Source organism: Numenius arquata, chromosome 8 (assembly GCF_964106895.1).
Source record: "Numenius arquata chromosome 8, bNumArq3.hap1.1, whole genome shotgun sequence".
NCBI lineage: Eukaryota > Metazoa > Chordata > Aves > Charadriiformes > Scolopacidae > Numenius > Numenius arquata.
This window is the reverse complement of record NC_133583.1, coordinates 15,330,849-15,349,848: the sequence shown is the minus strand read 5'-3', so window position 1 is coordinate 15,349,848 and position 19,000 is coordinate 15,330,849. Positions and strand designations below refer to the sequence as shown.

At 35.2% G+C, this 19,000-nt stretch overlaps 1 protein-coding gene across 1 annotated transcript in view; it reads left to right on the top strand.

Moving 5' to 3' along the window:
- The window catches only part of CACNA2D3 (calcium voltage-gated channel auxiliary subunit alpha2delta 3), a 456,710-nt gene that overhangs the window by 305,040 nt on the left and 132,670 nt on the right, over nt 1-19,000 (top strand). The gene's annotated exons all lie outside the window — the stretch shown is intronic.

The following is a 19,000-nucleotide window of genomic DNA, read 5'->3' as shown; positions in this document are numbered from 1 at the left end:
AGCTGAACTGTCTTCCTTTTTTCTGCCCCTGGACTTTGATCTTTCCCCAGCGTTTCCTGTCTTTTTGAAGAGGTAACCAGCCAGCTCCTAGGCCCATTTTAGTTATCCTCCATCAGAAAATTCTTTGTTTCTTCCCTTAAACCCAGGATTTCATGTTGGAAATGTTATTATCAGTGACTTAAACCCTCATTTCTTTACAAGAAAGGTCTTTTGACATAAGAGTGGTGTAATCTTAAGAGGTGTCACTGACTCTCAGAGAAACGTAACAGATTTCTGAAATCATTTGAACTTAGGTCTGTGGAGAACTGGGCCCATTGTACTTGATTTACTCATTCGCTTGAGAAATAGTGTTTACAGGCTTGTCTTGGGCTAATTCTGAAGTCAGCTTCACAGTAGTTGGAGTGCTAGTCCTAGGCTAGCATCTTAAGTGCTGCCAATACTTTAGGATAAAATGTTGGAATTGAAGTATGTGATATATGCCAGCTAGTGTCTAGTCTTCTGATTTAGAGTCCTCTGATCCTAAATCCCAAGCCTTTCCCTAGGCTTGGTCTCTTTTCCATTTGTGCTTCTCTAGTCAGTAGTTTGATACTAGTAGTGAGTAAGCTTTGTTGGATCTGTGCGATTCTATGGGAAAGGGTGTTTGTACTGCCAAGAGTGAGGGGACAGGCAGATGATTCTTGATTGTGGAGTCTAATAGGAAAAGAGATCGTCTTGGTACATGTCCGTGTTCAGCTGTAAAGCCTAGAGGTGCTCTAAGGGCTAGCTTAGATGGTTGCAGTCGGACATGTGTACAGTGGGCCCTAGACAGTGAGGTCTGGACAGCACTCCAGCAGACCAGTCTCAACATCACTTTTCTGCCTCAAAAGTAGCTCACATTTGGATCTGATATCGTTGCTTCAACATCACTAAGGCCAACAAGTACATAATGCTTCAAAAAATGCTTCAATGAGGATGGTTAAAAACAGGGTTGGATTTCTAACTGAAGGCTTGCAAAGGTACTCTTTACTGAGTAGAAAAGAATTCTAAAAGTATGAAAGTATTTCAGGGAGGCAACAATTTAAAAGTGGTCAATGGCTTCTTTTAAGCATATGTGCATCTATAGCAAGTCAATATGAGTAAATATATTGGGGGGAAAGGAAAAATGCCTGGGCATCAGAATATTCAAGTAATGTATAGAGGTAGTCTTTTGGGGATTGAGGGTAATCATCTATAAAGCACAGAAGCCCTTATCTCATTCTTATGGTAACATCTGGAATGTGGAGAAACGTTACTTTTTGCTGCAGGAAATAAAGAAAAAAGACCGGACTGGCTCCCAAGTTCGCACTGTTTAAAAGCTTGTGATTGAGAATTTGTTTATTGGGGCATGTAATTTGACCTACTTGGACCTTTGTTGACTCTTCCTTGTGAAATTTGTTTCTCATAAGTGTACGTGAATATATTCTCTGGATCTAATGCACCGTTGAGTTCATCTCCTTCAGGCTATTAGTTTCAAGCTGTGAGCAGCTTCAGGCATACATTACCATGTTCGCTCTGTTCTGTTTCCAATTGGAGGATTCCTTTGCATAAAAAGAGCAAATTATTATTTCATCTAATATTTGGAGATGACTGTCTGATGCTTCATAATTTAAGAGTTCATTTTAAAAAAAGCATTCTGAGTCATTGCAGGTCATGATTGGTCATAGTATCAATGGTGAGTGGTTTTTACTTTTATACTTCAGTGTTATATGTTGATTCTTTATTTGCATTATCCGCACCTTCTCAGAGACATACGTTAAATTATGTGTTTTAGTTCTATTCTACAATTGCTCTTTAAAAAAAAATTATAACCCTCTTTTATTTCCTTTTTTGAAGCAGGGGTTATTTGGAAATATTTTTCTGACCAAGTGGTTGATACTGTGCTAGTAAGGCACTTGTCCAAGAGCCTTACTTCCCTTTATGGGGACAGTAAATTGAAGTAGCTCCACTGGTCTAAAGCCTAGATGAACCATTTCTAAAATGCTTATGATGGATGTTACATTATTACATATATGATCAAACAGTTTCAATTTATTCATCTTCATCCTTAAAAAAAGTATAAATCAAGTACTATGTAGGCATACTTTTTACTCTGGTTCAGGTTCTTTGCAGAAATTCAGTAGGAAGTATAGGAAGCACATGCTTCTCAGACAGCTGTCACATCAAAATTCAAATGTTTTAAGTATGGAAATTTAGATTCTGGGATACAGTTCTTTGTCAAGGGATGAATCCTGAGCCAGTTCCAGAAAACCAAGGGAAGCTGTATACATGAAGTCCTGTGTATAATATACAGAGATATAACAGAAAGTCCCACAGACTGAAAGCGATAATCCTGGCATTTTTTCCATCCAGGAGTTTCTGGTGAGGTATAAAAATGCTCTTTAGTGTTTCTTCTATTCAGTTTTCTTTGTGTTCAATGCAGAGAAGAGCTTTTATGAAGTAACAGAAATTAAATAGTACCTGGTTTCCACTAGCTTCTATTCCCAGAGATATCTTCAAATACTTTTGGTGGCTCAAGTTAATTGTGCTATTATAATAAGTGGGTGTAATTAGCATTTTTGTCAGAGTAAAAGGATCCCTGGGCCTCTATTTCAAAACTAACTTCTAGATTGGAGTACTGGTATGCATTAAAATGCATCAGAGTATTCAGAATGCTCACGTATGTCTACAGCAAGTAAATATTGGTAATCACTGCAGAACTGAATGTCAGGAAATGTCATTAATCGGCAGCTGTGAAAAGAAAATCTACACACCAGCAGTAATTTTTTTATTTTTTAAAATGTTTTAAAGACTAGAAATCTGTGTTGCTTTTCCCCCAATCCCACTTTGGACTTGGTTACATGCTCTAACCCTCCCTTAGTGGCCAGCATATCTTAATCTCTAGTAATTCACAGCTTTTTATCACAGAATGTCATCACCACTGATGGACTCTGAAGTTCCCATGAGAATTTCCTTTTCTTGCTTTGACATTTGAGTGAGTTGGGTTAGGGAAGGAAAATCCCATGCATGGATATCAGGCCTTCCATCAGATAGGCTTGTTCTTAAAATAAGGTTCTTCAGGCTCTGCTTTGTCTCCTACAGATCTGTAGTGGTCTTTTGAAGACTGTGACATGGGAGAAAAAGTAGAAAGTAGCCCAGGGAATGCCTTCTTATCAGCAATCTGGATTAATTTTCCTGGAAAAATATAACGGCTCTGACCATTTCATCTTTTTTGAAGCTTCTATAAGAGCATGATTACAGTTTGAAGTTGCAGGCCATCTGGTCCAGCAATTTTGGTCTGCTGTATTTGCACTGGGATCTTATAGATCTGGGACAGTGCTTGAAACACACTACATCAGTAGTGATCAATGCAGCTACTTGTACATGGAATAAAAAAAGATTATGCACATTTATATGTACATGCAACATCCCTTTATGCTGATGATTAGTGGGCTGTCTGTGGAAATCTCATTGATAGTCCAATAAAAAAAACCTTTGAGCCATGACTTTTATGAGTTCTGTGGCCCAAAATTTCCAGATGCCGTAATTAAGTATTCTTGTTTTCTCCTAAACAGTTCTAATTGTTTGTTTTACTGCTGGATCTAGAATAAATGAATTACCATTAACAACTTTAACTGTTTCAAATTCAGTAAGATCTGTGTCAACTGTCAAAATGTAATGTGTGCTTAAGATAATAAATGAATAAATCTCTCAGCCGAATAGAATTAATGCACTCTCATTATCTTTCAGATGCAGCTCAAAATAACAATGGATGTTGTTCTTTTTTGTTAGAAAATGCACATCTGATTTACTTATGTTAAGCAGCAGGGTGCTAATCAGTGCAAGGAATGCTGTGCCACTTAAATTTGAGCTTAGAGCCCTAGCTCACACACCAGTACAAGAGTCATGGTGCAGTGTGTCCCAATAAAATGCACAAATTGAGACCCCTGAAATGAAAATTGGGCTGTGCAAAGGAAAATAAAGTCTATAATGACCTAATGGGAATATGGATACTTTAAATAAGAATGATTTGTGCATTGTTCCATGCAAACAGCATATACAAATAAGGACATACATAAGCATAGATAGCATCTATACACATAGATGAATGTATATATATGTGTACCTTTCAGCTTTTGAAGTAAACTGCTTCATTTGATAAATTACATGTTTGCTTTACTCCACTGCTAGTGCTGGAACTTATGCTATTAGGGCAATTTTCAGTGATTGCATTAAGCAAAGAATATTACTACAGAGAGATAATTGCTAGTTGTCAAAGTCACTAGAAAAAATGTTGTCAGGAAATAGCAATATTTATTTTAATGAATTAACACTTTTCATGTGTATTGCTGTATATGGTATTTACACTATAAAATGCCATATACGATACATCAAAAAGATGTTTAAAACATCAAAAACAAAAACAAAAACAAAAGTCCTGCACTTAAAGAGGAACATAAAATTTCCTGCTGGGGATGTGGAACATGGAATGCCATCTGTATTATATGGCACTGAGAAAACTGATTATGTTTGGACCTCTATTTCATAGCAGATGGGTTCATTAAATTTAATAGCCTCCAGAGCCTTTAGAAACAGTGTTAAAAACATGTGGAACATGCTGAGACACTTCACTTCTCGCCCCACAGTCATTATAACTCTGGCACAGACTATAAATATTACAGTACTTTTATTTCCATTGAAACAGATTACTATTATAATTATTTTTCCTAGTGTACATTTACATGAAAAATGCAGAATGCAAATTGTACTTTTTCAAACTTTGAGATATGCAGTTGATTTCTTTAAATGCATTTTACAGTTCTTTGCACTTGGAGGCTTTGATATAGAACTTATTTTTATCTTCTTCCTGAGACATCAGCATGCAGCTGTAATGCCACAGCAAAGCTTAGGTCTTAAGCAGTTCTGCTCCCAGTGTGGTGCAAATAAGACAAGCATTACGTTAAACGATAGAACGGAAATCAGAGCAGTGTTACATCTTGGTTTTAGCTATATTAATTCTCTTTTCTAGTATTTTATATGATAGGGTAACTACAGTTTGACCTTGGTCTCTATTCATCTTTCATCACTCGAGCACTGAGAGGTTAAATATCTAATTTAAAATCAGAGTAGTTCCTGCAGAAACATTGCTTTAAATAGTAAAAACTCACCTCTTTTTGGAATATTTTCAGAATTTGATAGCTAAAGGATTATTTTAGTGCTATTTATCTTTTGATTTTAAATGATGTTTCAAATGATGTTTCATTCTCTAAGCAATCCTGCTTCAGCAGGGGAGTTGTACTAGATGATCTATACAGTCCCTTCCAACTCTAAAAAAAAATTCAGTGAAAAATTCAGTGAAATGAGAACAGGAAGGTTTTACCATGTTTAAATGCATTGACATCTGTCTAACATTCTTCCACCTCTTCATTTACATGTTCTGATGTTTAAACTAAATTACTTTTTTAGAAACTTTGTCATACTTGATCATGTTTTTTTCCAAATAACCATATAAACTTGTTCTTGTACAATGTAATTCTCAGTAATGGTCTTTTGTTTCCATTTCCTTTCCTACAAAATGCTGTGACAACCCACACTATCTTTTACTGTTTTCTAAGGTCACTCTTGTTTTAGGTTTTACTGACCATTTTTATGTGGGTTTTCCTCTTCTTCACATCACTGACTTCAACTCCAATTTTGTCACTGACCATTGCTGATATCAAGACCTGCAAATTTTAATAAACCACTCAAGTCCTGCTATGGTAGATGATGTATGATGACAGGATTAAATAACAATAGCTTCCCTCATATAGCTTACATTCAAAGTAATAGGTAAGAATTGCCAGTTGCTTAGAAAGGGCGGAAGATATAAGGACACAGTATAGGTCAATGCAGTAAGAAATTATCAGTCTGTGAGATCTCGAGGATGAAGGGCAGTATGTGAAAACATGCACAAACACATACTCAAGTATTTCAAATTGTAGCATCCACTTCTACAGGGCTCCTACACAAGTGTTCTTTGTCCAGGTCTGAAGAATCATGGAGTCTTCGCTTGTGTTTGGTTAAACTGAATTTCATGGAAGTATTCAGGCAATCCATTATTTACAGCTGTAATGGTGTTTCAAAGCAGTTACGTTCACAAAACACCTTTTGTGATAAAATTTTGGAAATCAGAAAATTCAGTAAGGTTTGAATGTTAAAGGAACACATTTTGCTGTTTTGAGAGCTGTGAAGCGCAATGATATGTTAGGACTTTGCTGTGAATTGTTAGGCTTTGCTGCTTTTGCTGTAAACATGGTGTGTCTTGTGACGTGATGGCTTTGCACCAAATTACAGTTTCTTCTCACATTAAAACTGATTGGATGTATGTGAAAAAGGATCCATAGAATTCCACATGTCTGTAGGTTTGGCCTGCTGGATGTTCTCCCACTAGTTACTATATACAAATTACAGAGAATTGCTCTGCTGTTGAATTTGATTAACAAGCATAGTCATGCCAAAAGGGTATTGGTCTCATTTGCAGACACCTGCACACTAGAGATAGAGCAGCTTGGGACCATTTCCAGTGGCAGTCTGCCAATGACATACAGTGCCTTTAGGTGAGGGGACAGAAAATGCTTTTCATTTCCAGCTTGTTTCCCAGGGAATTTTCTGGTTTTGTTGTGACACAGAAATAAAATCAAAAGTTGACAAGTCACTACCTAGAGGGAGAATTCGTTTTTAGATCTCTATATGCTATGGTGAAGCCAACATTTAGGATGATATGTCTATTCTTAGTGAAAACAACTGAAGACATTCACAGCTGATAACTGTCTGGCTTTGATCTTATTGCCTCCATTCTGAGTGAAATTGAGTTAATGATAAGGAAATTGTAGCTATTTTGTCAGATCTATTACCTTTTTCTGCCTGTTTTGGTCGTTAGTTTTCACATAACAGATTTTTTTAGGGTAAATGATAATGTAGGAAAGCAATGAATTTAGTATAATCCCATCCTTTGATCTCATATATGTCATTCTTTGACTTTCTGGAGGAAAGAGGACAGTGAAGATGAAATATACTTTATCTGCACTGCTGGAGTAAAAACCTGAAATAATAAGAAAGACTTATTAAATTACTGTTGCCATTCGAGCTTTGCTGCAGTGGCAGAATTCAGTGCAAAAATGAAAAGAAGAAGAGAGAATAAAAGGAAATTATCTTCTCTTTTGTCTATTGTTCTGCAGATGTTGAAGGTTTTAGTTATTTATAGCTCTCCTTTTCGTATAATCATGAGATTGCACATACAGCTCAGTCATACACACAATACAGTATACACATTAAACTTAATGTTTATCACAGTCATTATGACTGATATTTTCTTTGAAGTTAGCAATTTCTGGAGGAAATTATTCAGAAAGGCACTTTATTCTACAAGGAATAATAGGATGTTTCCTGTTGATGTTCTTGCTGCTTGACAGCAAGGCATTTGACCTTTGTCCACACCATTGTATTTTGTCAGATCAGATCTTCCCAAGCAAGCATTTCCCGTGGTGATTAGTTAAAAGATGATATAACTGGTTAGCAAATGCATGATCTTCAGCAACATCAGTTTCAGCAAGAGAAAGCTTAGAATACTTATGAGTGTTCTAATTTTGTCTGGAATTCATAAGAGCCATTTTACCTGCACTGATGTCAGATTTTTTGGGATGAAAATCTAATCACCCTAAATATCAGTTTACATTGCCTAGTTCCAGGTAAACTATTAAAATCCCTAAGGACTCTGTACTAAGTGTTGACACAAGGAGCCTGCAGGGCCATTCCGTTTAAGGTTGTCTTTTACAGAACTTTTTTTTTATTTTTTATTTTTTTATTTTTTTACAATAGTGTTTATTTAGTGGCACATAAATACTACAAGGAAATACACATTAGAAACAATATACTAATACCAAGAAACAATACAACTTACAGAGCTTTCTAATGTCGTTTTATTCTGTTGCAGCCAATGACCTCTGTGTAATAATAAAGGCCTCAGTTTTCAATATTGTTAGGTTTATTCCAGAAAACTGTCCAAAAAAACCCCTAAACTGCGTAAGTCAGCTATATGCTTGCATTCCATATGGGTTACATTTGTTGATTATTCTTCTTCTTTAACTTACTCTGCAGTAAATCAGTAGTATCTCCATTTATGTACCTGGAGTTGTACTGATGTAAAACAGAGGACAGATTCATTGTATTAAATCTCAGTTTAAGGGGCTTGGATTATACTTCTGTTGACTGATGGAACAATTCTCACATTTTCTTTCTTGGATTAAAGCCTTATAGCCTCAAAAATTCAGGAGTTACAATGAACAGCAAGTTGTCTTTAAAGGAAAGAAGAGTTTAATTTTTATTCCCTCCTTCACCTTGTCCCTTTTGTGTTACTGTTCAGTTTAAGAAAATGGAGATACAGTGAAAGCTGATTTTGCAATAATCATGTTTTTTACGTTCACAAAATTTTTGCTGTGTAGCCAACCACACAATAATGGAATTTATCACATTTTAGGTCTTAGCATGCCTAAAAATGACCTTAATATCTGCAAACAGTTCTAGCTCTGACATAGCGGAAGGAATTTTGAGACCTTTTCTTGTGAGTTCTTATAGTGAAGGAGTGAAGTAGTGGTAAAATTTTCTTGACCTGCTGGATAATGCAATAAGGGGAAAAGAGCAGAAGGTGATAAAGAAATTTGCCTCAGGCCAAAACCATTCCTACATTTCGCAAGCATTTTATTAAATAATGAGAAACTGTGTATTTGAAATTAACTTAGATCATCTAGAAATGCTCTCAAATTCATGATCTTTCAACATGACAGAATCTTAGATATTGGCCACCAGGTCAAAACAGCTTTTAGAAAGCTTTGAATTTTCAAGTTGTGCAGAGTAACAACAGAAGGCTTCTTCCAAAATAAAAAAAGCAAGAGAACTGTAGCTCTTTCTACAGAGTAAGCGAATCTTTATAGAGCCTGATGAATTCAGCTTGCAGTGTGAAGAGTCCATAAAATGCTCCTTGGCTTTTTTAATAAAATGTAGCTATAAAATCTTGCTGTAAAACTGGAATGGTGAGATACGTTAGCTACATACTTATCAGAAGAGTATGAAGACAGAACCTGTTCCTCAAAGCAGAGCTAATGAACAAGAAGCAGCATTGAATATGACATTTTATCATTTATAACAGCAGCACTAGCCAGATCTGTGGTACCAACCTACCCACAAACTGATATAAAAATATTACAGAAAAGAAAAATAATATATTGTTAGATTAGTTTATCCAACTAAGAGATTTCACAATGTTAAATGATGGAGCATTTTCTAAGCTTTTTTAAACAATTCTTTGTTTTATCATATATTTTAAAAATAATGCTTGTAACAATTAAAGACTTAACCCTGCCTTCTGATACTGTACATCTCTGTTAGCTAATAAAATCAGTGGCTTTGCTTATGCATGCGAACCTGAAACACACATGTTTCTAATTTGGAGACACATGATGGTCACCTTGCTACTAAAGCACACTATTTTAGCATATTGGTAACTTATTTCCAAAATACACATCGGACATTCGATTCTCAAATGTTTACGCAAAGCCTACGCATAGATCTTTCATGGAGATTTGTTTTCTGGGTTTAGAGAATATGCCTTCTTCCTTCACAAAGCAAAACACTACATTTATACATCTATCTGAGCTCAGTTCCTGGGTTTCTGACTGTAGCTTTTATGCAGTATTATTGCACGCAATTTGTTCCTTCTGTTTGTTTATGTTTCATCTGAGCTTTTGCTGATGTGCTTTAATATGGATCCATCAGTGTTTTCCTTTTCAGAAGGAAATTGATAAACAAAAGAAAAGGTGATTCCCTTTGAAAAACTGTTTGAAGTTTTTCATGTAGTAGTTGTGCATAAGCTGCCTTTCCTGCTGCTTTCTTGTGCCCTGATCTATTGTCATATTTGTGGATTTCTTATTTTCAGTAAAGGAAATTGTGCTAACACTGTTGTGCCTTCTTTCTTCCTTTAAAATGCATCCCCTTTTGTTTATTAGCTCAAATAATCTTATGAATGTATGGTATCTATCTCATTATGCCCTCCAGCATACTGCTCCTTTCAAAGCAGTTCTGATCCATTGGTTACTGCCATAATCTTCAAGGTATTTTGTGCTAGCTAAATACAAAATTTTTTCAAGAATTTTGCTCATTCAAAACCCCACTGAACTCATTGAAAGATTCTCATTGGCTCTAACAGGTGTTGGGTAAGGCTCTTGTTTGGTTTTGCTTTGAGGCCAGTTTGGGTTTTATCGTGGGAGAAAGAGGATGTGTGTCTAGCTCCTAAGAGGTTTTATGATTAAGAAATGGTTTTTCATTTCTAGGACTGTTAAGGAATTTTCCTTTTTTCCAAATGTGAAAGTGCATTTATGTGAGAGTAAATGAATATGTATATATGCACCTATCCTCTGAGGGTGATTCTTTTTTTCCTTCCTTCTCTTCCTCTCTTCCTTCTCTCCCTCTTCTGGTAATTCAGAATAAGTTTTTACAGTACAAGGCTTTGCTTTGGTTTTTTAATTTGAAATACAAGTATGATTTTTGTTTTTTTCCAGCTCTTGTTTTACTACAGTGCAGATACTAGAACTATTTTCTGGGAAGGATTCTCATGCTGTTATCTATCGCCTTTCTTACAGTCTTTCTGAATGTCTCGTTTATAAATAATTAGCATTAACAATAATTAAAATGACACTATCTGTTCTTATAGAGGTGGCACAAATGCTAATAAATACTAATGAGTATATGCTATAAGGAGAAAGTCTAACCGTATAATTTGATGTCATTTCACATGAATGAGAACCAGAATCTTACAAGTATGTTGGATGTCATATTATGTGCAATGATGTTCAGTTTTAGAAACTTCCTTTTGATATTATGACTAAGAGCAAGGCTGAAAAAAATGCTTGTTGTCTAGAATTTAGGTGTATTGTTTTCAGTTCTCTTGTACATGTAGACAAAATGGACATTGTATTATTGTTTTACACAATGGGAAACCTCTTCAGTGCTCTTAAAGTTGGGTGGTACGTGGTTAACTGGAGTGTGGTGTGAGGTGGTTGTTGGGTTTTTTTACCGGACTTTAGAGGTATGGTCAGAAGCTCTTTCTCAGTGTCTGCCTTAGTTCACTTCTGCACCCTGTTCTGGCTTCTGTGGTTATCCTCTTTCCAACAATTTTTCATCTTTTGAATAAAAATTTATTTGATTTAAATTGTGAGCTTTCCAAACTTTGTGGTGCTTTAGCAAATCAACTAATACTAAAAGCAAGCACAGTAAACGTGTTTTAATTATTTTCAGGTTAACTGGGGGTTCAGTGTGAAATATGATCATCAATGAAATTTAACATCATGTCTGGACATATCTATATGTCTTGTCAGTAGCAACAGAAGTTAGAATAATGCTCTGAAACAATTGAGATCGCTCTGTTCACTTCTGTACTGGTAATATAAAGAAACAGACTGATCAACCACTAACATTAATTAAAGCAAAACAACACAAAGCTGAAACCTACTATTTCACTAAAATTTCAATAAACTATATGAATGGAAATACAGGAATCATCACCAGTCATGTCATTTAAATTGTATTACAATTTCAGATTTTATAATAATATGTCTTTAAGCAGTTTGGAGTTTCTGATAATTTCAGGACCAGGAATGTTTAGGGACCTGTGCCTCTAGATCTAGCAAATAGTTCTGACGCTCTGCTCAGACATGGAAATATTTTGGGTACTGTATGAATTTAAAAAAAACTACTAATAAGTCATTCACTGCCAGAATAACTATGCAGTCCAAGTGTTAGTAACCAGTCTAATACAGGCACTAGGTTTAAATAAGCATAGGAAATAATCCTGAAGGATAGCTCTTTGCTGCTGGTGCTCGTCTGTGTATCTCTTAGAGTCAATTGTAGAGCTCATGTTTAGTGATACTACAGAAGACATTAATTAGCTTTAGACCCTTTGTGTATTTGTAACTCAGAATATTTGCAACAACTTGAGAGCTGGAACTTGTAAAAATTTGAAGTCAATAAACAGATCCTACATGAGATACAAGGACTATCAAAACCACCAGTCCCTAAAATAAATATTGTCCCACTTCATGCAAGGTGAGTCTATGTGATGCCCCATAGAAAAAAACAATAGAACAAGTTTTCTATATAACTCATTTACAGTCTCACAAAACAGCATTAAATTTCTTTATGGTGGAACCAAAATGTCTTATGCACGTGTAATTCTCTTGTTCATGTGGTCCACAGTTGAAGTGCAACTGAACTAGTTGTCCCCATAACTTGAGGAGGGTCACCCTCAAAACATAAAACTTAATAATCCAACAAAAAAAGAGCTGTAGGATTTTGAAAAGACTGTTCTTAATTATTGTGCTACTGGTAGCACTCTAATACTGTTGATCCCATTTTTAGAAACTGCTATTTTCAGTGTTTTGTGTATTAGATAAAAACACTAAATATGCAGAATTTAATGTAAATTATGTCACTTAGTATTACATTATGTGTATCTTCGGATAATTTATTTTATTTGGAGTTGTCTGTATTTAGAAATATATTCCAATTCCATCTATGAATGTTTGTACAGTTCTTGTTTAGGAAGGAAATATCTACTATATAACAGATAAGAGAATAGTTATAGCAATAATTTATATAGGGAAATCTAAATATAGTAATGTTTACACATAATGTATGTTTGCATATATGAACAGAATTTACCATGGACATCTATCTAACTAACAAGTTTTTCTTCATTAGTGTAATAATGAAAATAGAACTGACTCCCTTTAAACACACATGCACGAGGCCAAAATTTTGTTCATGGTGTGTGAAATGTTCTTGGAGTGTCTAATTTCATGAATCAGTTCTGCTACTTTTGATCTTTAGTCATGTGGCTTATTAGTGAAATTAGCATAATTCTTTTAAAAAATAATTATTTATGACTAAAATTTCTACCAAAACTTTGCATTTAAAGTAAGCACTGGGTAATTTAAATACAATATTTCCTGTCAATATTTTGTATTCATTAGAAAGAGAGAACAGTTAGTTTACGCAATTAAAAGAATCACTGTCACAGACTCACAAAATAACTGAGTCTGGAAGGGGACCTCCTGTAGATCATCTAGTCCAACCCTGTGCTCAAGCAGGATTAGCTGGAGCAAGGTTGCACAGGACTGTGTTCAGTTGGGCTTTGAACATCACCACAGACTCTTTGGGCAGTGTGCTCCAGTCTTTAATTTATCACTCTTACAGTGAAAATGTAAGAATATTCCTACGAGTATGGATTTCTTGTCTGTTAACTTCAACACGAAGTTCAGAGAGCAGGTGCAGCCAGATATGACTTAATTAATTAACCATTTTAAAAGTTGAGCATATTTAGATTTTAATTTTTTTTGTGTTAATTATTCTTATTTTTAAAAAAAGGTTGCTAGAAATTGCATTAGAGATTATTCAGTCATTTACATTATTAAACAGTTATGTATCTTAGAAAATGTGTGAAAACTTCAAAGGACAGAGCCATTTTATGACAAACATGTTTGGAATGTATATATAATATTTTAGTGTGCTCTGCTATTTCTTGATTCCAAACTGATACCTTTGTGGCTCCTGTGTTTTCTCTTTTGCATATTTCACAAGAGTTAATTTTCTCTATTTTCTGTCATCTTTTTAAAGAGAGAGCTAGAATTGTAGTTTTCATCTATATTTTATGACTCTTTTCTCCATAGCAACATTTACGTTTCCTCAGACTGGTATACTTTGCATGCAGTGCATGGTCTATCCTCAACTAAAATGCTGTAGTTACTGCAAAATATTTGGTAGCACAGTAAAACAATTATGTGAACAAAGAAGGATTTCCTATTGAATCGCTTGAAAAATCAAGCGCATTTTCCTTATGGATGTTAGCCCAGTAAGCTGCAGGTTAGTGTCACTCTTCTAATATTTATACTGAAATCTTAACATCAGGAACATCCCAGTAGGAGACTGAATTTTTTTTCTTCCTCCATGTATGCATATAATTATCTATAATTCCTCTAGTACTTATATGGTTCCAGGAAGTAGAGAATAAGTGCGTAGGTTGTAAAAGAAAAATTGCCAAAATTGTAATATTTAAATGTTGTATCTTATAGCAACTAAGTAGATTTTCAAGCAGGAAATTTACATTTTCTGCTAAAAATTGAGAGTTTGAATGTTCTTTCTGTTCTATCCTAAGTTTGGGGCATTTTTGGGAAGAGCTGTGGAAGCCTGCCAAGCAATGTATGAAATGATTAGCATTTCTTTATACATATAAATAAACCACTATCTACCCCTACATTTAATTATATTATATGATGCCATAAACAGACAACCTGTATTAGAGAGTACCTGGCACATGTATGCACTAACTATTCTATTCTTTTTTTGTCTCATTCTTTTCTGAGCAGCTTCACTGATATGTGCGCAATCTTCCTCCCTACTGTGATGTTAAGTACAGGACCTACATGCTTGCCACAATATTTCACACCGTTCCTGAAAGTGTATTTCCAAAAAGTAAAAGTTCGAATACATACATTCAATGCCAAATCCAGAGGCAGTGTGTGACATGTACAGGATGAGTCTGAACATTGTAAACCAGTGTCAACTTAGCAGTGCGTAGATGTTAAATTTGGTGCAGCCCAAGAAACTATTTGCAGAAATGGCTGTACTATCAAAACTGTATTTATACTTGTTGATTATTTACTGGCTTGTTTGTACTTAATTTCTATTGATTTTGATTGTATCTGATTATGGAACAATCAAATCACTGGGGTTGTTAGCCTTTTTCTGACACTGGTGACATTGAAATGTTTGGCAGGAGAATAGGACTGTGGAAATGAGGTCAGTGAATGTAAAATAAGAGGTATTTCTTTATTTTTGAATGCTTTGACATAAATACAGTAGAACAATTTTTTGACAAAGATAATTTCATGCAATCATTATTAGAAAATAAGAAAATGGAAAATTAATTTCATAGTGATTTGTATTATTTTTCTCTCTAAAAATAGAAATAATATTTTTTTGGCATAACAAGAAACTGGTGAGTATAATTTAGTCTTGCAGGAGATTTTTTTTGGTGTTTTTTCTATTCCTCAAACAAACATAAGGTTGAATTCTGATCCAAAGAACAATAACTTTATAATTCTAGTATGTTTTCCTTTAAGACTTCTAGACTTGGTTTCTTGGAAATCTAGGACATACAGCTACATGTTTTTAATTAAGTGTTGAAATGGGTATAAAATATTTTAGAAGTGTATGGCCTTTTTGTTTTGGAATTATCCTGAAGTCATTTACATAATCAATCTTTATGAGCTTCTTTTGTCGAGACAGACTTTTATGAGGTCTGGCATGGAGTACTTAGTAGAACTACTGGTCCTGTAACCTATGCCTCCTGCTTCTAAAGACAGTATTTCAGACCCATCTATGGTTTTATTTGTTTCACTCATGTTGACCTCACAGTTACCTGATCCAAGAAATAGTGCAGCATCCTTCATGTTGGACTCCTTTGCCTGTCTTGATTTTTTTTACCAGTTAGTAGTGTCTCTAATTTTTCTTTTTCTGATAATACCAAACACATTTCCACAAAGGGCTCAAAACAGTACTAGATTATTTGCAAATGTGGAAAGAATGACACCGTGTGCAATAACAGTATTGAGAAACCTCCTACAATTATTTATTCTGTGTTACATTGTGTGACAGGACACCAAGTTGACCTGAATTTAGAGATGGAATTCTCAATACATCTTGCTGGAATCAAGCATACTGTGAACCTCAGGGGGCTTGCAGTCCCTGAAGCATATTTTTTTTACAATACAAAATAGAATAATAAAATTGGTTTGGTAAAGAAAATCTGAGTTTTCTGGGAAAGACAGATTAAAAAAAGAGTCTGGAAACAAATACCCCTCCCTTTTCTTCACTGTGTCCTTCAGGGCCTTATACTCTAATCTTGCTCTTTAATCTATTAATTTTTTTTAGGTTACAGCAAAATTTACACAGTTCCATCAAGATCCCCAAGTTCGCTTTTCTACATCAGAAAATCCTCTTGGCTTTCCCCTGGTGCTTATAGGTCTGCAGGCTCCTGTCCCTGCCATACCTGGCAGTACAGCAACAGCCTGTTCTTACTAAGCAGTTGTGCGGAGGAAGGTACACTTCACTTCGGAGGGCTCCTCCTAACCCAACCCACAACAGCCAGGAGACAGCAAATGGCCAGGCTTCCACTCTGCACCTCAGCCACAGTCATTTTAACAAAATACCTATTACCCAGATGGTAAACTAGGAGCAAGTAGAACAGGCAGATGCCCTGTCATGTATCTTCTTTAGAGGCAATCACCAGAGGGAGGAAGAGACACTAATGGAAAACAAATAGGAACAGGAGCTACTTTGGTATGGTTGGAGCTGAATAAAGACACCATAGTTTACCATAGGTGCAAGTAGCGTAGAAAGGTCTGCAGTGGTTTTTGAGAGCTAGGGAAAGACCACATAATTTACTGCAAAACTGCCTCTTGGCAGCATATAAAGCAAACCACAGGAATCAGAGGTACCTGCTGGGTTTTACACAGAGACAGGCAGGTTTTAGACTGTGCAATAAAGGGTCAGACCAGAGGACTATTACTGTTATTGTTAGGAAGATTATTTGTTTCCTATGGCCTCCCAGAAGGGGTAATGTCAGGCAAACCTCCATAGTTTATTTCAAAGGAATTTGTAGCAATTATTAAACTGAATTGCTGACATATAGAATCTTGTAACAGCCAAGTTTCAAATCAGCAACAGAATGAAGATTTGTCTGGCTGTAACAAAGAACACTGGCTTTTTTTAAAGGAAAAGACTGCAAACCTGGATTTTGAAGCTTAGGTGAAAATTGACAAGAATGCCAGTCTAGGAAAAAGGATAATGGCATGTAAATCTCATCTGCTGACCCTATTCTTCTCAATCAAGGCTTTAACTAGTATTTCAAAGCAAGGAAATATTCTTGGTTTTCTAAAAGGCTATAAATGGGTTTGACAAACTGAATTCAGCAACAGATAATATGGAACTCTGACTTGTTAACTCCTATTAATGTGCTCTTGAAAATAATCTCAGAAAAGCAATAGGGATAGTTTCATATAGACAAGTGTGTAGCATCTAGTTTGTATGGTAATTATTAATAGGAAATCCTCACTAGCATTCTGACTGTAATTCCCTCACATGGCAAAATATGACCAAACCATATGTATCTGCAGGGATGTGCTCAAATTTGGAGTAAACTCAAGTTCTGAAAACAAGTAATAAAAATTACATCAAAGAGTAGTAATATTTATATAAGGATTCAGCTAAAATTTGAAGTCCCAATAGAGCACTGTTTGTGTGAATGTATTTGCATTTTCGGTTTTTGTATTTGTTCAGGTTTATAATGTTCTCCCCTACCTGCCTCCCTGGCCCCCTGTCTTCCTTGAACCTATCTCCGCTGTATGTGGACTATAAGATTTCTAATTTAGTTTGAATGTTATCTGGAAGTAAGTATTTCTGCAATGGTAGTTGTATACCTTGGATGCCTGTACTTGAAGTATACATGGCATTCAATGTATATGGCATACAAAATAGCTCATTATGAACACATATGAGTTTGCTATATGTAGTGGGCTTGGGAAAACTATAGAGTTCTTTAGTATTTATTCCGAAGGTGGGAATTTGGACATCATTCTTTACTGCACCTGTCTTTATCTGAGATGCTAATGAAATGATGCTTGTAATTTTTACATGTATTTAGCAAGAAAGTGGCATTAAAAAAATAAAACCCACCCCATCCCCCCCCCAAAAAACCTGTTAGAAAATCAGTTTCAGTACCACAACAGGAAATTTAAAATTTGATATTGCATTGATACATAATTGATATCTCCTTTTGTTTTAATGAAAAAAGAAAAAGCTTCCATTTAGCTGAGTCAACATAGTTAACCAAGTAGATTAACTTGGTTAACTTGGTAATCTTCTGAATGTTATTCAGAAAAACTTTAAACTGCTCTAAGTAATGCTTTAAACTCTTACACAGGATTTAGCTCATACAGTTCACCAGGTATCTGCAATTTCTGCAGCAACCCTTGTATATTGTTCTATACAATCAATTATTTAAACAACAGACTTTTAAAGAAACACATATAGATGATACTTTAATGTTATCATTGCTCATATTCTGCTATTGGATGATTCAAGTTTTAGCATGAAAAAATTCTACTTGCAGCGATTCTCCCTGCCGTGAAATTTGTTACATTTTATGTTGTGAACACAAAGAAATTGTGGCTGGTTGCTTCCATTATTTGTGAATTAGAGATCACGTGACAATTCTCTTTCATGACATATACTAATGTGGACATTAGCTTTTAGCAGAGTGCTGTATGGAAGTTATTTTTTCTATTTATTTGAATTCAGAGCGAGGACAAAAGGGTCAGTCAGGAACTCACTAGAAATCTTGAAGGTCTTTTTGCATTTGGTATTGATTCACCTCCCTGTTTCCATGTTCAGCTGATGCCTGTAAAGGAACAATTTGTATTGGAAAAAGAAAATTTCTGAGAAGGTGGATTTAGCACAAAGCTAAATTGCTGTGTGGTCACTTTTTCTATGAGTATGAAAGTTAGAGGAGAAGAACTCGGAAAAAGGGAAAACTGTATTATGCCTGTAATAGTTTATTTTTCTGAGTTCCTCTCTGTTACCAACAATGGGTTTTCTTTTTCCTGAAGTGAAAATGGAACCCATTTTTCACCTCTTGATAAAGAAGGTATTTTATATGTAATAGAGTCTACTGCCTGCTCTCTGTGCCTTTTTTACCTGCGTTGTTGCTTACAGTAAATACTGTGCATACAACCAGGTATGGCTAACCTTGTCTAAGAATGTCTGCGTGGTATAAATGTGCATATATGAGTAAACTCTTACCTTTTATTTGCAGATATATACATGTAATCATACTTGTGTTTACGGTACAGAAATGTGT